The sequence below is a fragment of the Podarcis muralis genome, chromosome 5, assembly GCF_964188315.1.
Source record: "Podarcis muralis chromosome 5, rPodMur119.hap1.1, whole genome shotgun sequence".
Lineage (NCBI taxonomy): Eukaryota > Metazoa > Chordata > Lepidosauria > Squamata > Lacertidae > Podarcis > Podarcis muralis.
The window spans coordinates 95,990,570-96,004,168 of NC_135659.1; the positions used below are offsets into that span (position 1 = coordinate 95,990,570).

General features: G+C 45.7%; 1 protein-coding gene and 1 non-coding gene across 2 annotated transcripts in view; both read right to left on the reverse strand.

Annotated features, from left to right (window-relative positions):
* The window catches only part of DNAJC5 (DnaJ heat shock protein family (Hsp40) member C5), a 48,679-nt gene extending 38,726 nt beyond the window's left edge, over positions 1-9,953 (reverse strand). The window contains exon 1 of the mRNA XM_028735477.2: positions 9,768-9,953. The gene's annotated coding sequence lies outside the window, so the exon portion shown is untranslated. The remainder of the gene's footprint in view (positions 1-9,767) is intronic.
* A 1,523-nt stretch (positions 9,954-11,476) lies between these two features.
* On the reverse strand, positions 11,477-11,548 carry TRNAE-CUC (transfer RNA glutamic acid (anticodon CUC)). Its single transcript has one exon. It is a non-coding gene; the product is annotated as a tRNA-Glu (tRNA).
* Positions 11,549-13,599: the final 2,051 nt, after the last annotated feature.

Below are 13,599 nucleotides of genomic sequence, written 5' to 3' on the forward strand. Positions count from 1 at the left end.
AAACAGGAAGCCAACATTTCACCAACAGGGTTTTAGTTTGTAAATTAACCATAACACCATGTGGGAGAGACAGGACCTTCTTTCATATTTGAAAAAAATAAAGGCTAGTCTCAGTTCTCCACACTTGTACTGTGTCCACAATGTGAGGATACTGATAAACTTGAACATGTCTAGAGGAGGGTGACTAAGATAATATATCTAAAGCGCTGTCACAAGGAAGATGGAACAAGCTTTGTTTTCTTCTGCTCCAGAGGGTAGGACCCAAATCAATGGCTTCAAGTTAAAAGAAAGGAAATTCCAACTAAACATGAGGAATGTTCTGATGGCTAAGAGCCGTTTGACAATGGAATGGACTTCCTCAGAAAGTGGCAGACTCTGTTTCCTGGGAGGTTTTAAAGCAGAGGTTGGATGGCTATTTGACATGGATGAGATTCCTGCATTGCAGGGTGCTGGACTTTTTAAAAATTTTATTTTATTCATTTTTCTTTTTCATTCATTACATACATCTCAAATTCTTAACATTTACTATATATTCCTCCCTCCCTCCCTCCCCTCCAAGGCTTCCCCCAACTTCCGCTTCTGGTTTTCTTCTATTTTCACCCACTTTGCTATCTCTCAACAGAAAAAGTTATTAATAACATAAAATCAAACCTAAAAACATAAAAATAAAAGTAAATACACCATCCTATTTCACTATCTTCTAAACATTTTCTGATGCTGATAATGTGGATGTTTATTTAAATCCTGCCATCAAGTCTATTGGCTTTCTTTGTTTCTGCAAATATAATATGAATGGTTCCCAATCTTTTTCAAAGTCTCTGTTGTCTTTTTTTCTTAGTCTATCTGTCATTTTTGCTGGTTCTGCAGGGTGCTGGACTTGATGATCCTTGGGATCCCTTCCAACTAACTCTACAATTCTGTGAAGTATACAAAACAAGCAGATTTCCTGTTGCTTTCATTCAATTGGCAGCTGGCGAAGAAAACTGGGACATGTCTCATTTCTACAAGATCTTTAAATCTGATATAGTTACGCACAACTGTCGGAAATCATAAATGAGCCTTTGGGGGGGCGGGGAAAGATAAAAAGACAAATAATGAGAATCTTCAAAGATGGACTACATACTTCTTTTTGTTACTCTGTTCCTTGCTTTTGGTGTTTTATTTATTTATTAAATTGATATCCCACTTTTCCTCCGAAAGGAGCCCAGAGCAGCAAACAAGTGATTTAAAAAAATCTTAAAAGCCAATCCAGTACAGATGTAGACTAACATATCAGCAAGTTTGCCACCACATTTTCAAATTTATCTCTACAAGTATGGCTTGTTCCTGCCCTGCTTCCTCAACGCATTGTATTCAAGCTAGCATCCTCAACACTGTACAGCGGTACCTCGGGTTACAGATGCTTCAGGTTACAGACGCTTCAGGTTACAGACTCCGCTAACCCAGAAATAGTACCTCGGGTTAAGAACTTTGCTTCAGGATGAGAACTGAAATTGCGCGGTGGCAAGGTGGCAGCAGCGGGAGGGCCCATTAGCTAAAGTGGTGCTTCAGGTTAAGAACGGTTTCAGGTTAAGAACGGACCTCCAGAACAAATTAAGTTCTTAACCCGAGGTACCCACTGTACTGAGAGCATGTAGCAAACAAGGAAAAACACCAACCTCCCTTAATAACCTGTTTCCCCAAGGCTAACAAATCTGGGGTAACACACTGATAAGCAAGAGAGAAGAGCAAGAATTGACACTAACTCTGAACCTGCTCTGTGAATTTTTTAATTTCAATGTAATAGGGTCTTATCCACACCTCTCAATGGAAACCTTTTCAAAAGGCTGTCCATGTCTGGAAAAGGACAGAGCTACATATTACAAATGTTTGCTTGTAACTCATTATAACGGCTGTTTCCTACCACCAACACCCAAAAAAGGATCTCCATGAGGAAGTCATGCCTAGCAGAGAAATAGCAAGGGGAGGGGGGGGAGAGAGACTAATCTTTTCTCCACCCACTTTTCTGCTCTGAATCACCCACCAATCTGGCCACCCTTCAAGCTAGGCTCCAAACATCTGCTTACTGCCCCCAAAACCTATTTGATATCCTGCAAGGGAAATGTGACTGGGAGCGGGTGACCTGGAGAAGAAACACAGCAGGTAGGGAATGGGTTATACACCTCCTCTCTGCCCTCCTATTTCATCACACACACCCAAAGCTGATTTTTCAAAGATAAAGGGGCCATCAGGAGTAGAATCCAGTAACTCTTGAGTCTGGGTACCCTAAAACTCCACTTCAGAGAGAAGAGGAGGAGGAGGAGGAGGAGGAGGAATTTGGATTTGATATCCCGCTTTATCACTACCCAAAGGAGTCTCAAAGCGGCTAACATTCTCCTTTCCCTTCCTCCCCCACGACAAACGCTCTGTGAGGTGAGTGGGGCTGAGAGACTTCAAAGAAGTGCGACTAGTCCAAGGTCACTCAGCAGCTGCATGTGGAGGAGCGGAGAGGCAAACCCGGTTCCCCAGATTACGAGTCTATCACTCGTAAGGAAACCAAGCTCAAGATTTCATTTTTCCATGCTGGACAGCTCCCAGAGGAGTATACTAATATGCATTGAGAATTCCCTACGTTTTCTGAACACAGGTTTCCGCAGGCTTAACTGAAACAGTCTTTCTACATTAAGTACAGGTGAAACCCATAAGGTATGAAAAAGAAAACAATGTTGGAGATTGCTGGTGAGTCAAGTTTCACAGTTTAAGCAAATTAATGTATTACATAGTTGAGAAACAAAATTTTAAAATACCTTCCTTAGAGACCAACTAAGTTTGTTATTGGTATGAGCTTTGAAGAAGTGTGCATGCACATGAAAGCTCATACCAATAACAAACTTAGTTGGCCTCTAAGGTGCTACTGGAAGGAATCTTTTCATTTTGTTTCGACTACGGCAGACCAACACGGCTACCTACCTATGGTTGAGAAACGTAATTCTCATCCTAATTACTAAGCGTGTAAAACTGACATTCCATGCACCACCACTGCAAAGAGAACATATTGCCAAGCAGTTATATGTCTCCTACATCACCTTCTCCTACAAAAGATTCCCCAGCAGGTCAACAAACTGCTTGCAAATTCTACATTTTATAAGAAATTTCATAGCTTGGTCCTAATGCACTAGTGGGTCACAAGCCCAAGGTCAGAAGCCATTGTGTGAGTATGGCAGAGACAGTAAATGGAGCTCCAGAGGCACAAATGCTTTGAATCTGAATGCAACAGTAAATGCCACCATGATTCAATTAAACATACCAAGAATGTGTTTGTGCTTTCCAACTCCTGGACTTCTTTATAGACTACTCAAAAAGTGAGCAAAAATAATGAGCATAAAATGGATTAACTGGCATACATAATTTAAAAAGAACTACTGGTTTGACAGTTTAAGTAACAAAAACTCTGATTCTTTACTTCATCTTTTTGTCATTAGCTAAAAGCAACCAACAACCAACCATTTCCATGGATACATTTGCAGATGCCTCAAGACATGACTTAGAAAATTACTTTATTCAGCAAGTCAGCATTTCACGATCAGCTATGTCAGAGGTAAATGTGTTAATAGCTATTTGCATTTTTTGGAGTAAATAATCTTATAAGACTGCAGTCAGAGATTTGATGTTACCAGCTTACCATCCTCAATTTCAAGATGCTGCTCCAAACATCAAAACGAAAATATCCAAATGTAATTTTTAAAAACAATAATAATAAATGTTCTGATGTACTCAACAGCCTGTTTAGACTGGAAGTAGTTGCAACAACACACACAGGAAACACACAGAACAGAAGGGTAAGTGCTGCGTGTGACACCTTTTCCATAACACGTAGGTATGGCAACACATAACAGGTGGTGAGAGAAACTCAACATGGGGCTGTCATTTTCAGCAGCACACCAGTGAACAATGTCATATTTAGTCCCACCCCAATTTATGACTATTATACAGCAAGTCTTTCCATAAGACACAACCAGCATCTGTTCCTAAATGGTCTTGGCATGCATTTTGTTTCTGGAGCATACTAGGAAGTTTTTTTTTTGGGGGGGGGGGGTTGCTCTTATGAGTTATCTAAGAGATAAGAGAAGGCAATTAACCCACCGGACCACAATTAAATGCTACTGTAAACTAATGAATCAAATCTCTTAGGGCAGCTTGCAAAGATATTGCACTGATAAGAATGAAAATATTCTCAGGTACCATTTAATAAAATCAAAATTAGTCAAAAATGGGATGCTATGGCACAAAAGTTAACGGCCACTATAACTCCTGAGAATTGAAGTGTCATCACATGTGTTCAAGTCAGGAAGCAACAGACCTACTTTTTACTCATTTTGACTACTGTTTTGGATGGATTTTTTGCACGGACAGTGACAATCCGAAAATAACTTTGAGAAAACATGCATTATAAAAGCATTTGCATAGTTTAATTTGAATATGTATGCAGAGTTTGTGCTGTTGTGTCTTTAACTTTGATTTAAATACATGTTGATAGAAATAAATATAAAGTCAGAAATGCTTGTTAACTATTTTTCTGCTTTGCAATTTCTTTAGCTTGCATAGTGTGATCTGCCAGGAACACAATTTCCTTCTGGAAAGGCGACATATAAACTGAAGCCTAATCTAAGCTGTAAATTAGAAGACAAATAGCAGGGGATTTTTAAGCCTAGAGAAAAGGTATAGGGTGCATATTGCCAATTTTAAAAAAAGTTAAAACAATGTTAAAAAGAAAGACAGCACAAGCAACAAGCAGTTTAAATCAGAGGAAGCTGGGTTTAGCTTAAATTTATTAACAACTTCCTAACCATATGAACAAGTGAACAAACTGCGTAAAATCAGAACTGCGCAAACACCTGTTGCCCAACCCACATTTGTTAAAATAATGGGGATATAGGGAACAGTGGGTGAAATGTGCCTTTTTTTCCCCTAGCCGCCACTACTCACCTGCAAATGTTCCCCAAACTGTCCCCCACACACTCAGTTTGGCTTAGTTCCAGTACGAGTTTAGCTGGGCAAATCACTCATTCTCATCCTAGGGAAGGTATACCACGGACCAGAAGGATAAGAACTGGCAGATACTCCCCCTGCAAATCTCCCCACATCATCATCACTGAGGATGGTAATCCTCATGTTTCCCATATAACATTCACCTCCACACTAAGCTGGGAAATGCTGACCATGTTCAACCTTTACTGTCACAGTATGCTTCTGAATACCAGTTTGGGGAACCCCAAGTGGGTAGAATACAGTGGTACCTCGGGTTAAGTACTTAATTCGTTCCGGAGGTCTGTTCTTAACCTGAAACTGTTCTTAACCTGAAGCACCACTTTAGCTAATGGGGCCTCCTACTGCTGCTGCGCCGCCAGAGCAAGATTTCTGTTCTCATCCTGAAGCAAAGTTCTTAACCCGAGGTACTATTTCTGCGTTAGCGGAGTCTGTAACCTGAAGCGTCTGTAACCTGAAGCGTATGTAACCTGAGGTACCACTGTACTCAAGTCATGCTTTTGTGCTGTCCATAGGCATCTGGTTGAGCCACTTTGAGTACAGGATGCAGGATGAGATGGGTCACCCGGCTGATCCAGCAGGGCTCTGATTACAGTGGTACCTCGGGGTGGATTCACCAGCTACAACATTCCCCCAATAGGTCTGCTGCTTCCTGTCAAGTCTCTTGCTTAGCTATGTCCCAACCAGGAGATCAAACTGGAAGAAAGAAGAGAATGCACATGCGTATTTCCAGACGTCCCCAACCCTGGATGGAAGGGCAGGATAAAAACCTAACAAATAATAATATTAACTCCCACAGACAAAGCAGCCCCCTACTCCCACACTCCATCAGGGGGGCCTGCTACACAGTTTAAGGATCTGTGATTTTATGATTGGCTGCCAACATCTGAATAATATAGAGTACACATGCATAGATAGACATCCCTGAGGTATACAGACTGGTGAGAAAGCCAAAAATGGTACCCTGGTTACTCGACCCAATCTGTGTTTTTATTGGAAGACACTTCCATGCTTCCATCTCTAACTCTCTAGTTCTGGCATTGACTTCTGTTTTGCATCAGATTCTTTTCTTGCCCAGTAACTATGTTCTTCCCTACCCTCAAAAACATGGAACTGAAAGCCTGTGACATCTCTGTGTTAGAAAGGCTTACCCTTCTCTTTCAGGCACCAGTTATCAGTCTTCTGTTCCGTATTGACAAAGGCATGTGTGAGCCATCAGCTTCCATTAACCATGACATATATAACTGAAGACAGGAAACCAGAAATAATTTCTGCGGCCACGGCAGCAGGAAATTGACACGTTATATTTCCTGGATTCTTATTTACCCACAGATTACATTTCTATAGCACAGGGAAATATGTCATATGTATGCATGAGAGCTCTCTCTGTTTCCAAAATACAATAGAATAGTCTCAGTTTACCAGACAACACATGGGTAGATAAGAGAGGCTGGTGATAAAGCAGCCAGATCACTGGGAACCAGCAGCTGTGCAACTGAGAAGCTTCCGCTCACAAGAATAGCATGACTTAATGCGCAAATGGTCACCACTCCATCCACAATCCAACATTTCATTGGAGAAGCAGAGAACCAAATAAAGTTGAGGAGCTGCCTACAATTTTGTACATATTTTCTTGCCCAACTGATTTCCAAACTGGCCCAATTTTGAAAGGAAGGGAAGTTACAGAGCTTAATGTGGTAAAGCAATTTAGTTGCAAATGAAAATGCCACACTGTAGAGAAGTGCAGAATAAGTCCCCCACCACCTCCCAGAAGCCCACAAAGGTTTTCCCATTAAGGGCAAATTAATTTAGCTATGGCTTCAGTTTACTGAATTAAAGCATATCCTGTTGATGCAAATTTAAGAGCAACACCTTCACTTCCCACCCTGCTTCTTCCTCAATTTTATTCTCCCTTTTCAGTAGGCACAGAATAAATTAAAATGTGCTATAACCATTTGTTAATTGAATTGGCTTTATGAGTGTCTGTAAAAGAAATGAATCATGCATCACTAGCAATATTCACTTGCACTCAAATATTCTGTTTGTCAGCACTGGCCTCCAATTGGAGGCCTGTGACCCACAAATGAGCACAGTCTAACCCAGGGGTAGCTGATGTGGTGCCTTTGAGATACTACAACTCTCATCAGCCTGAACTACTGGCCAAACTGGTTTGGGCTGATGAGAAATATAGCCCAACAATTTCTGGAGGGCTCCACATTGGCTACTTCCCTAACCTTTACATTTGTGAGGTTTTCTGTTTTGTTTCTCTTTTAAAGAAAAGGGAACAGAAAAAGACATGTATTCAGAAATCATTTAAAAGTAGCTCCTAGGTCCAACATTGAGCTTAAAGGCGGATGCCAAGTTTTACATGACTTGAAAATGCATAAATACAACCATTAGCTCCTTTCTGATTCTCATCCCAAATCAGAGCTTAATTTCTTTAATGCTATATAGTTGCCAAGCTCATCAGTAGATGACCAATCTAGTTCTATCTTACATTGCTTTGCTTCAGTGACCAACTGCTGTGTCATAAATGAAAGGCAACCTCACCTTTTCAGAGTCCAAGGAGAAAATTAAAGCAATAAAACAGCTTGAACAGATAAGGCAGATTTCATCTCACACTAGTTCAAAATGATGTACTGACTTTGTCTTTTACCCTTGAATACACATTATACTACAGAGCTCGCAGCCTGAGACACAGCACAAAATGCAGAGACCTACAGCAAAAGCTAGCAGTACACATTAACTGCAAACTGATACTTCAGTGGATAAAATGCAAGCAAGATGTGAAAGCTTCTAAAGCCCCTTCTGTGTCACAGCGCCAGCAGCTGGCATGGATGGCTTTCACCTCTTCCTCAGGGGGAAAACTGGCTCCAGCCACATAACATGCTCCAGTAATACGTCAAATGAATTGTTCCACCATGTCTACGACTGCAAGGTATTGATAAAGCACAGAAGAGACAACTAAGTGTTGCTCTGACTCACGGCCCTTGCTCATTTCATCCAGCAACATTTAAAGGCACTATCTGTGGGGTAGGCTAAAATATTTGGTGGCCACCAGTCAAAACCAGACAAGGGAGAACGCAAATTCAACTCTCAAACTCATTTCACGGATGCAGTTAATGCATCACGTCATAAAAACTCAAATGTTCAATGATTCTGTGGAATCATCTATTAGGGAGACAGGACCTCTTGATTCTCTCCCACCCATGTCACTTGCCATTATCAATCACAGTGAATACACAGCAATCCTAAATCTAAGACCATTATTTATATAATCTGTGAGCTTTTTAACCTTTAATTATCTTGGAACTGCATGAGAAGGGACCTATGATAATAGCTTTCCCTTGGCACAAAGTATATGTACGTCAGTGAAGGGATGAGGAGTTCCCCCAGCCTACCTTGGATGAAAGAGGTTCCCAAGAATAAACCACCAGCTCTCCCCTGCAGGAACTACCCAACCCCATTCTCCACATTATGTGGAGGAGCACATGCATGCAGACACATACATTTGCAATAGAGCCCAGGAGGAGCCCAGCCTCGCTTTCTTTTGCCCCCCTAGTAGTTTCTTCCCAATGACTTGAGGCCTTTTTCTTGGCAATCTGTCCATCAGCATTAACAGGGCTGTCCTCATCACCAGGCAGACTCTGGCGAGGGAGGGGGGGCGTAGAGAGGATGTTATGTCATGCAGGAAGAAACAGAAGCTTCCGACCCCAACACTTTCTCTTTCACAAACAACCAACGGCCCTATACATGATCTGCCCACAGCCACCTAATTCCAGCCTCCCTTTCCTCTGTCATCCCCACCCCGACCAGCAGCCCTCTCTCTGCCCTTCAACTGCACCGGCCTCCTCAGCGCAAACGCGACCCCCCAATTCCCCTCCCCATCTCCCCTTCCTCCTCTCTTGCCAGCCCTTCCCAAACCCACCTCATCCCTTCTTCTCCCCTCCCCACTTCCCTGGATGAACGACCCCCATTCCCCACCCCACCTCCTTGCACTCCTCTGACCCACCACAATCTGACTCCATCCCACCCCCCAAAAACACACACACCCATCTTCTTCTCCCTCTTCCCACAACCCCCCCCCCCACCTCTGGGGTGGGCCTCAATTTCTCCCCTGATTCCCCTCTCTTTCGCTCACTCCCCTCCCCATTTCACACACTCCTCATCCCCCCCACCCTCCATGATTCCCCTCAATTCCTCCTCACCCCCCCACCCTCAACGACCCCTCCCAATTCCTCCTCATTGCCCCCACCCTCAAACACACCCCTCCATGACTCCTCACCTTCCATTCCTCCTTACCCCCCCACCCACCCACAAACCTTCTTCATTCCCCCCCACCCTCAGTCGCCCCTTGCCCCCCACCCTCAACGACCCCCCAATTCCTCCCCATTCCCCCCACCCTCAAACACACCATGACTCCCCTTCCATTCCTCCTTACCCCCCACCTCCCCAGTCACCCCTTGCCCCCCAACCTCAACGACCCCTCCCAATTCCTCGTCATCCCCCCCCACCCTCCATTTCCTCACACGCCCCTCTTCGACGCCCCCCCTCCCCACAGCTCCCCCACCCAATGCGCCACAGAGACCCCGAGCCCCTCCCGCAATGGCTTCTCCCTCGCGCCTCACGGCCTCCCTCCTCCTCCTCCGACCGTGAGGCGCTGACAGAAAATCCGCCGCTTCCCTCCTCCTCCTCCTCCCCCGCCTGGGCCGCCGCCGCCGCCTCCGCTGCGCCCTCCTCACCTGCCGGATCCTCCGCCTCCTCCGTCGGCGTCTCCCGGCCGGCTGGGCTCGGGGGGTCGGATCCTGCGCAGCTTCCTTCCTCGGGGGGAGAAGGGGGCCGGCAGCGGCGGCAGCAGCACCGAGCAGAGAGAGAGAGACGGCGGCCGGCGAGAGAGAGCAGAACGACGACGACGCCGACCCGAGCCAGCAGCGTGCGCGCTCGCGGAGGAGGAGGAGGAGGAGGAGGAGGCTCGGGCACGCGCCGGGCTGTTCCGGAGGCTCCGCGCGGGGGGCTCGCTCCCGTACGCCTGGCTCCGTGCGTGCGTGCGTGCGCGTGCGCGCGCGCTCTCCCTCCCTCACCTTCCCGTCCCCCCTCCCTCCCTCGCGCAGGGGAAGACAGCCCTGGCGCAGGCGAGGCTCGGGGAAAGGGAGCGCGCGGGGGCGCGGGGGCGCGCCTGCCTGTCAATCCGTCCGCGTCCCTTTCTCCGGCAGCAGGGAGGCCTGTCTGGTTCTCCGGGAGAGAAAAATAGAGGAGGGGAAGGGAGGGCATGCAGCAAAAATTGGAAAGAGGAGTGGGGAGGAAGGAGTTGGGAATCGTAAAACTTGTGGAGCTGGGAAAGGGGGGGGGCTGGATCCCAACCACCCCGAGGGTCGTCTGGTCCAACCCCCCCCCCCCTGCAATGCAGGAATCTCCAGGAAGAGGAGGAGGGGTCGTGCGCTTTGCAAATAAATCAATGAAGGGGGGACGCAGTGCATGCTAATAATAATCATAATAATTATACTACAACCGTCGGTTTTAATTTTCTTGGAAATCCTAAACCACCCGCAATCCCAAGGAAAGGTGGGGCGTCAGTCCCGGAGACCCTCTGACTTGGGTGTCATATTGCACACATACTCAATGGGGTATTTTGTTTTGTTTTACTTCTGAGTAGACGTCAGGTGTAAGCTTGAGTAAAGTTGCCGGCACAAATCAGAGGGGTGGGCGTGTTCGCGTTCAGGTGCGGAATGCGATGCGGGGTGCCCGAGCGCGCGCAAATTGCAATAATAATAATTTAATAATTGCAATAATAATAATAATAATTTAATAATTGCAATAATAATAATTTAATTATTGCAAGGAGGCGCTTTTCTGGAGGAGGCCGGTGGAGGCAATGTCTCGGCGCGCCCCGTGCAATGTGCGGCGTGCGTAGTAGCCCCACTTCTTGCAAATCTTTGCCCCGAAGCATCTCCTTGCAGCGCGCATCCTCGATCGGGGACCCCCACACCGGCACCCCGCTTCTAATGATCCTTACTAGGCATGTTTACTCGGGAGCAAGGTCCGCCGAGTCCGGCCGGGCTTGCTCGGGAGCAACGAGGCGCGGGATCGCAGCCTGGCGCTGCAGAGGCGCGCGGGGCGGGCTTCCCCTTTGCAAAGCGCGCTCGCCGGCCTCGTTCATGGCGGCGGCGGCGGCAATCTTCTTAAGCGTGCGCGCGGCCGCGGAGCGAGCTTGAAGGGTGCAGCCGGCGGCGGCGGCGGCCTCCCTTGGAAAGAGCAGGGCGCGTGCATCGAGCGGATGGTGCACACTTCCAAATGCAAAAAAAGAAAGCAAAAGCGGCTGGCCTGCAAAGTATTGCATTCAGGAAATGAAAAGCAGCTAGGGCAGAAGGCAAATGCTAAAATCAAAGCGAGCTCCCCGCCCTTTGTAAATGTACCTGGATTTAAGAATAATTTTTCCAATTAAAAAATGTCATTCCCTGACCGGGAATCGAACCCGGGCCGCGGCGGTGAGAGCGCCGAATCCTAACCACTAGACCACCAGGGAAGGCTGAAAGAAAGGTTGGCTGACATGCTTATGTTCGTGAAATGACGTCAGTTTCCCCCCTCCCCCAGCCTGGAAATGAAAAGTAAATATGGATTGTGCACTCTGCTCCAAGTAAAAATATTGCAACCGCATGACCTCTGGAATGCGTGGATTCATCAGCCGTGGCCCCAGGAACCTCGTGGCCACTGGGACGCAGTCAGTGAGCACCACCAAATAATTAAACAGATACATTATTGCCAAAAGCAGTAAAGAGACAAACCTGCTGCAATAAACAAGAACAGCTAGCACATTTGTCAAAGCTAAGCAGGGTCCAATGTAGTTTCAAATTGGATGGGAGACCACGGTTGAGATTCTTGCTTTGCAGGGGGGCGGTTGCTTAGATGACTCCCTTCTATATCAATAATTCTATGATTCTATTCAATTGCCCTTCCAGCATGGATCTGGAGAGGTGCCATTGTTGGACTAGGCTAATCAAAATCATAGCAGTGTTTAGCATTTGCCTTTCTCATTCTTTTTTATTAGGATTAATGGTCCAACCATTACAAATATATTTGTAATCTTGACAACAGCCTTGTAAGGTAGGCTGCATGGTGCACTGTACGACACAATGCCACTGAAAAAACAATGCTGTCCAGGGTTGTAAAGACTGCGGAGAGGATAATTTGGGTGCACTCTTCCCACCTTGGATCAAATCTACGCTTCCAGGTGCCATAAGAAAGCTGCAGGACAGTGCGCACCCCGGAAATTATCTCTTTCAGCTTCTGCCTTCTGGAAGAAGGTCCAGGGTTATAAAGACTAGGACTAGCTGCCTGAGAAACAGTTTCTATTCAAATGCGATTTGGGTTTTAAACGCAGTGCAAGGTAGTCTCTATGGGACTATACTGTATTTAATTATGGGGTATCGGAGTTTATAGGGACCTAACCAGGCTGGGATAGCTGGGATAGCAGGCTTGTTGGTTTTTGAATGTCTGATGTAGATTTTTTTTTTCAATTTCGTTGTTCTGTATGGGACAATGACAATAAAGATTATTGTATCATATCTGAAATATACTCGGAGTCGAGAGTGGATTTCATGCTCTTTATTTAGCTCATAGTGGTGAGGAGGAATGAAAGTTCCCCCAAAGTATCTGCTTTATATACATTATTTACACAATGCTCTGCATGTGATTGGCTAATTCCGGGATTCTCCTGTAGGCCAATCAGGTTGTGGATTCACTTCCATCTGGATTGGGTGGCTCCTGCGGACCAATCATACTGCTGCATTGTTCTAGGACCAATCAGACTGCTGCATTCTGAATCCTATTGTTCTGGGACCAATCAGACTGCTTCATTTTGGATCCTATTGTTCAGTACATAACAGTATCATATCGTATCGTCATTGCATGAAAATCAGTGGCACTTCTAAGCATACTTAGAAATCCCCTTTTGAGCTCAATTGGACTTCTGAGTGCTTACGATTGTGCTGTGAGTTTCCTGTTCTCACAGTGGCCAACCGGGTGCCTGTGGAAAACCCACAAGGAAGACCCAAGCGCAAGAGACCTCTTTCCTCCTGTGGCTGCCACAACTGGCATTCAGAAGCGTTGCCTCTCCTCTACAAATTTATCTAATTCTCTTTTAAAGCAATTCAAGCTGGTGGCTATAACTGCCTCTGGTGGGAGTGAGTTCCATAGTGTTGCAGGAATTTATGTATAGGTTGGGGGGGTGCCCCTCCAGCAGATATCCTGCACATGCAGCCCACTACCAAAATCAGCACAATCACTTTTGTGACTTCTGTTATTTGTCCCCACAAAACACTTCATCACAGTTTCTTCCTATCTATTCAAAGGGCCTTTGCTGCACGATACCAAATGTAAAAATTCACTGATAAATGTATCTCTGTACTGGCTCATTGGAAAACTTCATAAATTCATAGACATGTGACCTCAGCTACTCAGCAGCCCCTCTGCCTGAGTGATAATTCCTGGCATCTTGATACCTGAGTTCCAGACAGGTAGCCATTCCAGAAATACCAAACCCAGATGAAGACAAAAGGGTGTGATTAACTTGGCTGG